Below are 9,232 nucleotides of genomic sequence, written 5' to 3' on the forward strand. Positions count from 1 at the left end.
GCGGCATGTGGGATCTTCCCAGACCAGGGCTTGAACCTGTGTCCCCTGCATCGGCAGGCAGATTCTCAACCACTGCACCACCAGGGAAGCCCCTGTAATAACTTTTAATGGAGACTTATCTGTAAAAATACCGAATCACTATGCTGAAACTACACCTGAAACTAATATAATACTGTAAATCAACTATATTTCAATAAAAATTTTAAAATAATACAAATGAATCTATATACAAAACAGAAACAGATTCACAGACAGAAAACAAACTTATGGTTACCAAAGGAGAGAAGGAGTGGGGTAGGGACAGATTAGGAGTGTGCGACTAACAGATGCGAACTATTATACTATATACAAAATAGATAAGCAACAAGGATTTACTGTATAGCACAAGGAATTATATCAAATATCTTGTAGTAACCTATAATGGAATATAATCTGAAAAAGAAAAACCGAATCACTGTGCTGTACACCCAAAACTAATACAATATTGTAAATCAACTACACTTCAATTAAAAAAAAAATTTTTTTTAATGGTGGAATTTTGAATCCCCAAGATTTTGTTTCTTTGATTAGAAATCAGTATTTTTCTTTCTTTTTTTTTTTTTTTAACATCTTTATTGGGGTATAATTGCTTTACAATGGTGTTAGTTTCTGCTTTATAACAGAGTGAATCAGTTATACATATACATATGTTCCCATATCTCTTCCCTCTTTGTCTCCCTCCCTCCCACCCCTCCAGGCAGCCACAAAGAACCGAGCCGGTATCCACTGGCTATCTACCTTAGTTTGTTAGTATATATATGTCCATGTCTCTCTCTCGCCCTACCACAGCTCACCCTTCCCCCTCCCCATATCCTCGTCTGTTCTCCAGTAGGTCTGTGTCTTTATTCCAGAAGTCAGTATTTTTCTGAAATATTTATTGTTCATTAGTATTTCCTTTAAAAGTCTTAAAATTCATTCATGTATATAATGCAACACCATTCAAAACCTTAGGGATTGATTTTGAAATTGCTGAAGTGATTGAGAAGAACAAATTACACTTAGAAAATCCTGAAAATGAAGAGTAACAAGGGACTCACTCTACCAATTAATAGACTTTATCGTGAAGCTACAGAAAATATCAATGCACGTGATTGGCTCAACAACTGGCAAATGGATCAGTTGAACACAGAAAGACCTAAGTATATATGATAATTTAATCTGTTAAAAAATGTGTCATGCCCGTTTCTTTCTCTTCATAATTGTCACTTGATTAACAACTTGAAAAAAATGCAGAACTTTAACTCCTATCATGCACCAAAATCTAAATATAGTAGAGAATTAAGTATAAACAATGATGTCATAAAACTATCAGAAAAAAATTATATGAAAAATTATTGGATTTGAGAATTATAAAAGTTAAAAAGCAAACTTAAAGCAAATATTTTACTTGTTTAAAAGCCTTTAGTATTTAGCCTTTTACCATTATATAATATCTATTTTCTGTTTATTGCTTTTAATCTTAAATGCCAATTTTACGTTAATATTGCCACTTCAGCATTTCTGGTTTTGTTTATTCACCTAGTATTTTCTTTTGTTTTCATTTTTATTTAATTTTTAAATTTAATTTTATTTATTTTTTAATACAGCAGGTTCCTATTAGTCATCCATTTCATACACATCAGTGTATACATGTCAATCCCAATCGCCCAATTCATCCCACCCCACCCCCACCCCACCCCCCACAGCTTTCCCCCCTTGGTGTCCATACGTCTGTTCTCTACATCAGTGTCTCAACTTCTGCCCTGCAAACCGGTTCATCTGTACCAATTTTCTAGGTTCCACATATATGCGTTAATACACGATTTTTGTTTTTCTCTTTCTGACTTATTTCACTCTCTATGACAGTCTCTAGATCCATCCACGTCTCAACAAATGACCAAATTTCCTTCCTTTTATGGCTGAGTAATATTCCATTGTCTATATGTACCACATCTTCTTTATCCACTCATCTGTTGATGGGCATTTAGGTTGCTTCCATGACCTGGCTATTGTAAACAGTGCTGCAGTGAACACTGGGGTGCATGTGTCTTTTTGAATTGTGGTTTTCTCTGGGTATATGCCCAGAAGTGGGATTGCTGGATCATATGGTAATTTTTGTTTTTTAAGGAACCTCCATACTGTTCTCCATAGTGCCTGTATCAATTTACACTCCCACCAACAGTGCAAGAGGGTTCCCTTTGCTCCACACCCTCTCCAGCATTTATTGTTTGTAGATTCTCTGATGATGCCCATTCTAACTGCTGTGAGGTGATAACTCATTGTAGTTTTGATTTGCATTTCTCTAATAATTAGTGATGTTGAGCAGCTTTTCATGTGCCTCTTGGCCATCTGTATGTCTTCTTTGGAGAAATGTCTATTTAGGTCTTCTGCATATTTTTGGATTGGGTTGTTTGTTTCTTTAATATTGACCTGCATGAGCTGTTTATATATTCTGGAGATTAATCCTTTGTCTGTTGATTCATTTGCAAATATTTTCTCCCATTGTGAGGGTTGTCTTTTGGTCTTGTTTGTAGTTTCCTTTGCTGTGCATAAGCTTTTAAGTTTCATTAGGTCCCATTTGTTTTTGTTTGTTTGTTTGTTTTGTTTTTTTTTGCGGTATGTGGGCCTTTCACTGCTGTGGCCTCTCCCGTTGCAGAGCACAGGCTCTGGACGCGCAGGCTCAGCGGCCATGGCTCACGGGCCCAGCCGCTCTGCGGCACGTGGGATCTTCCCAGACCGGGGCATGAACCTGCGTCCCCTGCATCGGCAGGCGGACTCTCAGCCACTGCGCCACCAGGGAAGCCCCCATTTGTTTATTTTTGTTTTTATTTCCATTACTCTAGGATGTGGATCAAAAAAGATCTTGCTGTGATTTATGTCAAAGAGTGTTCTTCCTATGTTTTCCTCTAAGAGTTTTATAGTGTCCGGTCTTACATTTAGGTCTCGAATCCATTTTGAGTTTATTTTTGTGTATGGTGTTAGGGAGTGTTCTAATTTCATTCTTTTACATGTAGCTGTCCAGTTTTCCCAGCACCACTTATTGAAGAGGCTGTCTTTTCTCCATTGTGTAGTCTGAAGTTAGGGAGTCTGATTCCTCCAGCTCTGTTTTTTTCCCTCAAGACAGCTTTGGCTATTTGGGGTCTTTTTTGTCTCCATACAAATTTTAAGATTTTTTTGTTCTAGTTCCGTAAAAAATGCCATTGGTAATTTGATGGGGATTGCATTGAATCTGTAGATTGCTTTGGGTAGTAGAGGCATTTTCACAACATTGATTCTTCCAATCCAAAAACATGGTATATCTCTCCATCTGTTGGTATCATCTTTAATTTCTTTCATCAGTGTCTTATAGTTTTCTGCATACAGGTCTTTTGTCTCCCTAGGTAGGTTTATTCCTAGGTATTTTATTTTTGTTGCAATGGTGAATGGGAGTATTTCCTTAATTTCTCTTTCAGATTTTTCATCATTAGTGTATAGGAATGCAAGAGATTTCTGTGCATTAATTTTGTATCCTGCAACTTTACCAAATTCATTGATTACCTCTAGTAGTGTCCTGGTGGCATTTTTAGGATTCTCTATATATAGTATCATGTCATCTGCAAACAGTGACAGTTTTATTTCTTCTTTTCCAACTTGTATTCCTTTTATTTTTCTTCTCTGATTGCCATGGCTAGGACTTCCAAAACTATGTTGAATAATAGTGGTAAGAGTGGACATCCTTGTCTTGTTCCTGATCTTAGAGGGAATGCTTTCAGTTTTTCACCATTGAGAATGATGTTTGCTGTGGGTTTGTCGTATATGGCCTTTATTATGTTGAGGTAGGTTCCCTCTATGCCCACTTTCTGGGGAGTTTTTATCATAAATGGGTGTTGAATTTTGTCAAAAGTTTTATCTGCATCTATTGAGATGATCATATGGTTTTTATTCTTCAACTTGTTAATATGGTGTATCACATTGATTGATTTGTGTATATTGAAGAATCCTTGCATCCCTGGGATAAATCCCACTTGATCATGGTGTATGATCCTTTAAATGTGTTGTTGGATTGTGTTTTCTAGTATTTTGTTGAGGATTTTTTTTTTTTTTTTTTGGCGGTATGCAGGCCTCTCACTTTTGTGGCCTCTCCCGTTGCGGGCACAGGCTCCGGACGCACACGCTCAGCAGCCATGGCTCACGGGCCCAGCCGCTCCGCAGCATGTGGGATCTTCCCGGACCGGGGCACAAACCCGTGTCCCCTGCATCAGCAGGTGGACTCTCAACCACTGCGCCACCAGGGAAGCCCTTGTTGAGGATTTTTGGATCTATATTCATCAGTGATATTGGTCTGTAATTTTCTTTTTCTGTAGTATCTTTGACTAGTTTTGGTATCAGGGTGATGGTGGCCTCCATAGAATGAGTTTGGGAGTGTTCTTTCCTCTGCAATTTTTTGGAAGAGTTTGAGAAGGATGGGTGTTAGCTCTTCTCTAAATGTTTGATGGAATTCACCTGTGAAGCCATCCAGTCCTGGACTTTTGTTGGAAGATTTTTAATCACAGTTTCAGTTTCATTACTTGTGATTGGTCTGTTCATATTTTCTGTTTCTTCCTGGTTCAGTCTTGGAAGGTTATACCTTTCTAAGAATTTGTCCAGTTCTTCCAGATTGTCCATTTTATTGGCATAGAGTTGCTTGTAGTAGGCTCTTAGGATGCTCTGTATTTCTGCGGTTTCTGTTGTAACTTCTCCTTTTTCATTTCTAATTTTATTCATTTGAATCCTCTCCCTCTTTTTCTTGATGAGTCTGGCTAATGGTTTATCAATTTTGTTTATCTTCTCAAAGAACCAGCTTTTAGTTTTATTGACATTTGCTCTTGTTTTCTTTGTTTCTATTTCATTTATTTCTGCTCTGATCTTTATGATTTCTTTCCTTCTGCTAACTTTGGGTTTTGTTTGTTCTTCTTTCTCTAGTTCCTTTAGGTGTAAGGTCAGATTGTTTATTTGAGATTTTTCTTGTTTCTTGAGGTAGGCTTGTGTAGCTATAAACTTCCCTCTTAGAACTGCTTTTGCTGCATCCCACAGGTTTTGGATCGTCGTGTTTTCTTTGTCATTTGTCTCTAGGTATTTTTTGATTTCCTCTTTGATTTCTTCAGTGATCTCTTGTTTATTCAGTAACATATTGTTTAGCTTCCATGTGATTGTGGTTTTTACGTTTTTTTCCCTGTAATTGATTTCTACTCTCATAGCACTGTGGTCAGAAAAGATGCTTGATATGATTTCAATTTTCTTAAATTTACTGAGGCTTGATTTGTGACCCAAGATGTGATCTATCCTGGAGAATGTTCCATGAACACTTGAGAAGAGAGTGTAACCTGCTATTTTTGGATGGAATGTCCTATAAATATCAATTAAGTCTATCTTTTCTAATGTGTCATTTAAAGCTGCTGTCTCCTTATTTATTTTCATTTTGGATGATCTGTCCATTGGTGTGAGGTGTTAAAGCCCCCCACTATTATTGTGTTACTGTCGATTTCCTCTTTTATAGCTGTTAGCAGTTGCCTTATGTATTCAGGTGCTCCTATGTTGGGTGCATATATACTTATACTTGTTATATCTTCTTCTTGGATTGATCCCTTGATCATTATGTAGTGTCCTTCCTTGTCTCTTGTAACATTCTTTATTTTAAAGTCTATTTTATCTGATATGAGTATTGCTCTCCAGCTTTCTTTTGATTCCCATTTGCATGGAATATCTTTTTCCATCCCCTCACTTTCAGTCTGTATGTGTCCCTAGATCTGAAGTGGGTCTCTTGTAGACAGCATATGTATGGGTCTTGTTTTTGTATCCATTCAGCAAGCTTGTATGTTTTGGTTGGAGCATTTAATCCATTCACGTTTAAGGTAATTATTGATATGTATGCTCCTTTGACCATTTTCTTAATTGTTTTGGGTTTGTTTTTGTAGGTCCTTTCTTTCTCTTGTGTTTCCCACTTAGAGAAGTTCCTTTAGCATTTGTTGTAGAGCTGGTTTGGTGGTGCTGAATTCTCTTAGCTTTTGCTTGTCTGTAAAGCTTTTGATTTCTCCATCAAATCTGAATGAGACCCTTGCCGGGTAGAGTAATCTTGGTTGTAGGTTCTTCCCTTTCATCACTTTAAGTATATCACGCCCCTCCCTTCTGGCTTGTAGAGTTTCTGCTGAGAAATCAGCTGTTAACCTTATGGGAGTTCCCTTGTATGTTATTTGTTGTTTTTCCCTTGCTGCTTTCAATAATTTTTCTTTGTCTTTAATTTTTACCAATTTGATTACTATGGGTCTCAGTGTGTTTCTCCTTGGGTTTATCCTGTATGGGACTCACTGCGCTTCCTGGACTTGGGTGGCTATTTCCTCTCCCATGTTAGGCAAGTTTTCGACTATAATCTCTTCAAATATTTTCTCTTGTCCTTTCTCTCTCTCTTCTCCTTCTGCGACCCCTATAATGTGAATGTTATTGCGTTTAATGTTGTCCCAGAGGTCTTGTAGGCTGTCTTCATTTCTTTTCATTCTTTTTTCTTTATTCTGTTCTGCAGCAGTGAATTCCACCATTCTGTCTTCCAGGTCACTTATCCGTTCTTCTGCCTCAGTTATTCTGCTATTGATTCCTTCTAGTGTAGTTTTCATTTCAGTTATTGTATTGTTCATCTCTGTTTGTTTGTTCTTTAATTCTTCTAGGTCTTTGTTAAACATTTCTTGCATCTTCTTAATCATTGCCTCCATTGTTTTTCCAAGGTCCCGAATCATCTTCACTATCATTATTCTGAATTCTTTTTCTGGAAGGTTGCCTATCTCCACTTCATTTAGTTGTTTTTCTGGGGTTTTATCTTGTTCCTTCATCTGGTATATAGCCCTCTGCCTTTTAATCTTGTCTATCTTTCTGTGAATGTGGTTTTTGTTCCACAGGCTGCAGGACTGTAGTTCTTGCTTCTGCTGTCTGCCCTCTGGTGGATGAGGCTATCTAAGAGGCTTGTGTACGTTTCTACACTCACTTTTTAAATATGTATCATTCACAAAATCGATTCTATTCTCAGACACAAGAATGTGCTTATTAAGTTTCGAGGTCCTGAAAGGGGGACTATTTCGTATGCTTCATTCTCAGAGAGCAATGCAATAAAATGAGAAATAATCAACCAATCAATAAAAAGCACCAGAGGCATGGATGTTACAAAAATAATGCCTGTGACAGCAGGGCATGGAGGAGTGTGGTGAGTCCCAGCCGACCACGGGCTGCAGCGATGTGCACCCGGGTGGCGATCACTGCTGCGGCGCCCCCTCATGGGCCCCCAAGGACGCCTGGATGGGCACGCACTCTTAGTATTTAGAAATGATGGAATTAGATATAGGAGATGCCACCCAAGCTTATATAGCATTATTAGTTTACCTGGACCTCATGGAGAGTAAAAGTTGGCACGTGAAGTAAACTGTGTGGGATTACCAGATCTCCAGCTCATCTGCCTTCTTGGTACTGAGAAGGACAAGGGTTACAGACGGTGGTGCCTACACACATCAGTGCTTCCCTCAGCCATAACAGGATAAGGGAGATCTTGAAGGCATCTCGAAAATTGCAAGGTGATCCAGATTTGCCGATGACTTTTACTTCCGCCTTAGTGGAGTCTGACTCCACAATAGTCTATTACAAACCTACTGATAGATTTATGCTGCCAGATCCTTAGAATATTTCCCTTAGAAGATGATACCTATACTTCCCGATGCTTGCTTTATTCACACAAGATTGGATTGAGACCCCTCAGCCTGATTCATCTTTTATCTCAGAGCTAGTCAGGATTGACTTAGCTGGACCCATTCCATAAGTTTTCTTTTCAAGAAGAAAACTTTCCCAGATAGAGGAATTAATTTTATTGAAAAATATAGTTTAGTTGCTCTAGAACTTTCTCATCTGGAGACAGTTTAATTATAGTTATATACAACTTTATGCCTAGGGTGTGTTCAGAAAGGTAGAACATTGCTGAGGCTGCCACCTCTTTCCATTACTCAACCCTCTCAATGCCTTTTGGCCACTACAGCTAGCCTGGAGTGGCATTTCATGCACACTTTGACACGTGGAGAGTTTACTTTAGTCTGCTTTTTCATCCCCAATAGAAAGTATTCTTTCAACTGCTTTTTTTCATGTTGCAATTACTGTTACTTCCCTCTTTGGTTGACTTTAAATCAAAACAAAAAATATCCTCATCCAGAGTGTAAAATTAAATGTCTAGATTAATAGGGACCCGAGAATTGCTACCTACAAGAGTACTGGGTCTTTTTTTCCCATTCTTATTACCACCACCTGTACTGTATCATAGCTAGAATATTACAAGGGAGATAGTAGGGGATAGTGTTAACCTTAAAAACATCTTTCTTAAGTAGACCCAGTTTTTCCAGTTTTGTTAATACCTCCCAATTAAGTTGCCTAAAGTATAAACAATTATACGGAAAAGATGTTTCAAGTGACATTTTGGGGCATATAATAGTCCAAATTATAAATGACTTAAAAGTTTAAGGCAAGGGTGAGCAAAATTTTTCTGGAAAGGGCCAGAAAGGAAATATTTTAGGCTTTTCAGGTCATATAGGCTTTCTCACAACTTCTCAGCTCTGCTGTTTGTAGGACAAAAATAACCATAGACAGTATCTAAATGAATGGATATGGCTGTATTCCAATGAAACTTATTTGCAAATGCAGGGCCATAGTTTGCCAGCCCCTGGTCTGGGGAAACAGTCAATAAACATATATAGCTAATGAATGGTATGTTATGTATCCATTAAAAATTACTAATGAATATACTGAAAAACATGAGAAAATATTTAGTAACAAAAAGCAAGATACAAAAGTGTATGGGGCTTCCCTGGTGGCGCAGTGGTTGACAGTCCGCCTGCCGATGCAGGGAACATTGGTTCGTGCCCTGGTCTGGGAAGATCCCACATGCCGCGGAATGGCTGGGCCCGTGAGCCATGGCCACTGAGCCTGCGCGTACGGAGCCTGTGCTCCGCTACGGGAGAGGTCACAACAGTGAGAGGCCCTCATACCGCAAAAAAAAACAAAAAATGTGTATGAATGCATATTATGGCTATAAATAACACACCAAGTAAAAAGATGACAAAATAAATTACTAACTGGTTATAATAGGATGGCAGGGCAGGAAATGGATGACTTTGTCTTTCTTCAATATTTTAGTTTTTCTCTATTTGTATTACTTTTTTTTTTTTTTTTTTTT

At 38.1% G+C, this 9,232-nt stretch overlaps 1 protein-coding gene and 1 pseudogene across 1 annotated transcript in view; one reads left to right on the top strand and one right to left on the bottom strand.

Moving 5' to 3' along the window:
- The window catches only part of GALNTL5 (polypeptide N-acetylgalactosaminyltransferase like 5), a 78,621-nt gene that overhangs the window by 12,997 nt on the left and 56,392 nt on the right, over nt 1-9,232 (bottom strand). The window lies entirely within an intron of this gene.
- Nucleotides 7,213-7,714, top strand: LOC103078911 (tRNA-splicing endonuclease subunit Sen15 pseudogene; annotated as a pseudogene).

The sequence above is a fragment of the Lipotes vexillifer genome, unplaced genomic scaffold (genome assembly GCF_000442215.2).
Source record: "Lipotes vexillifer unplaced genomic scaffold, Lipotes_vexillifer_v1.1 scaffold472, whole genome shotgun sequence".
Classification (NCBI taxonomy): Eukaryota; Metazoa; Chordata; class Mammalia; order Artiodactyla; family Lipotidae; genus Lipotes; species Lipotes vexillifer.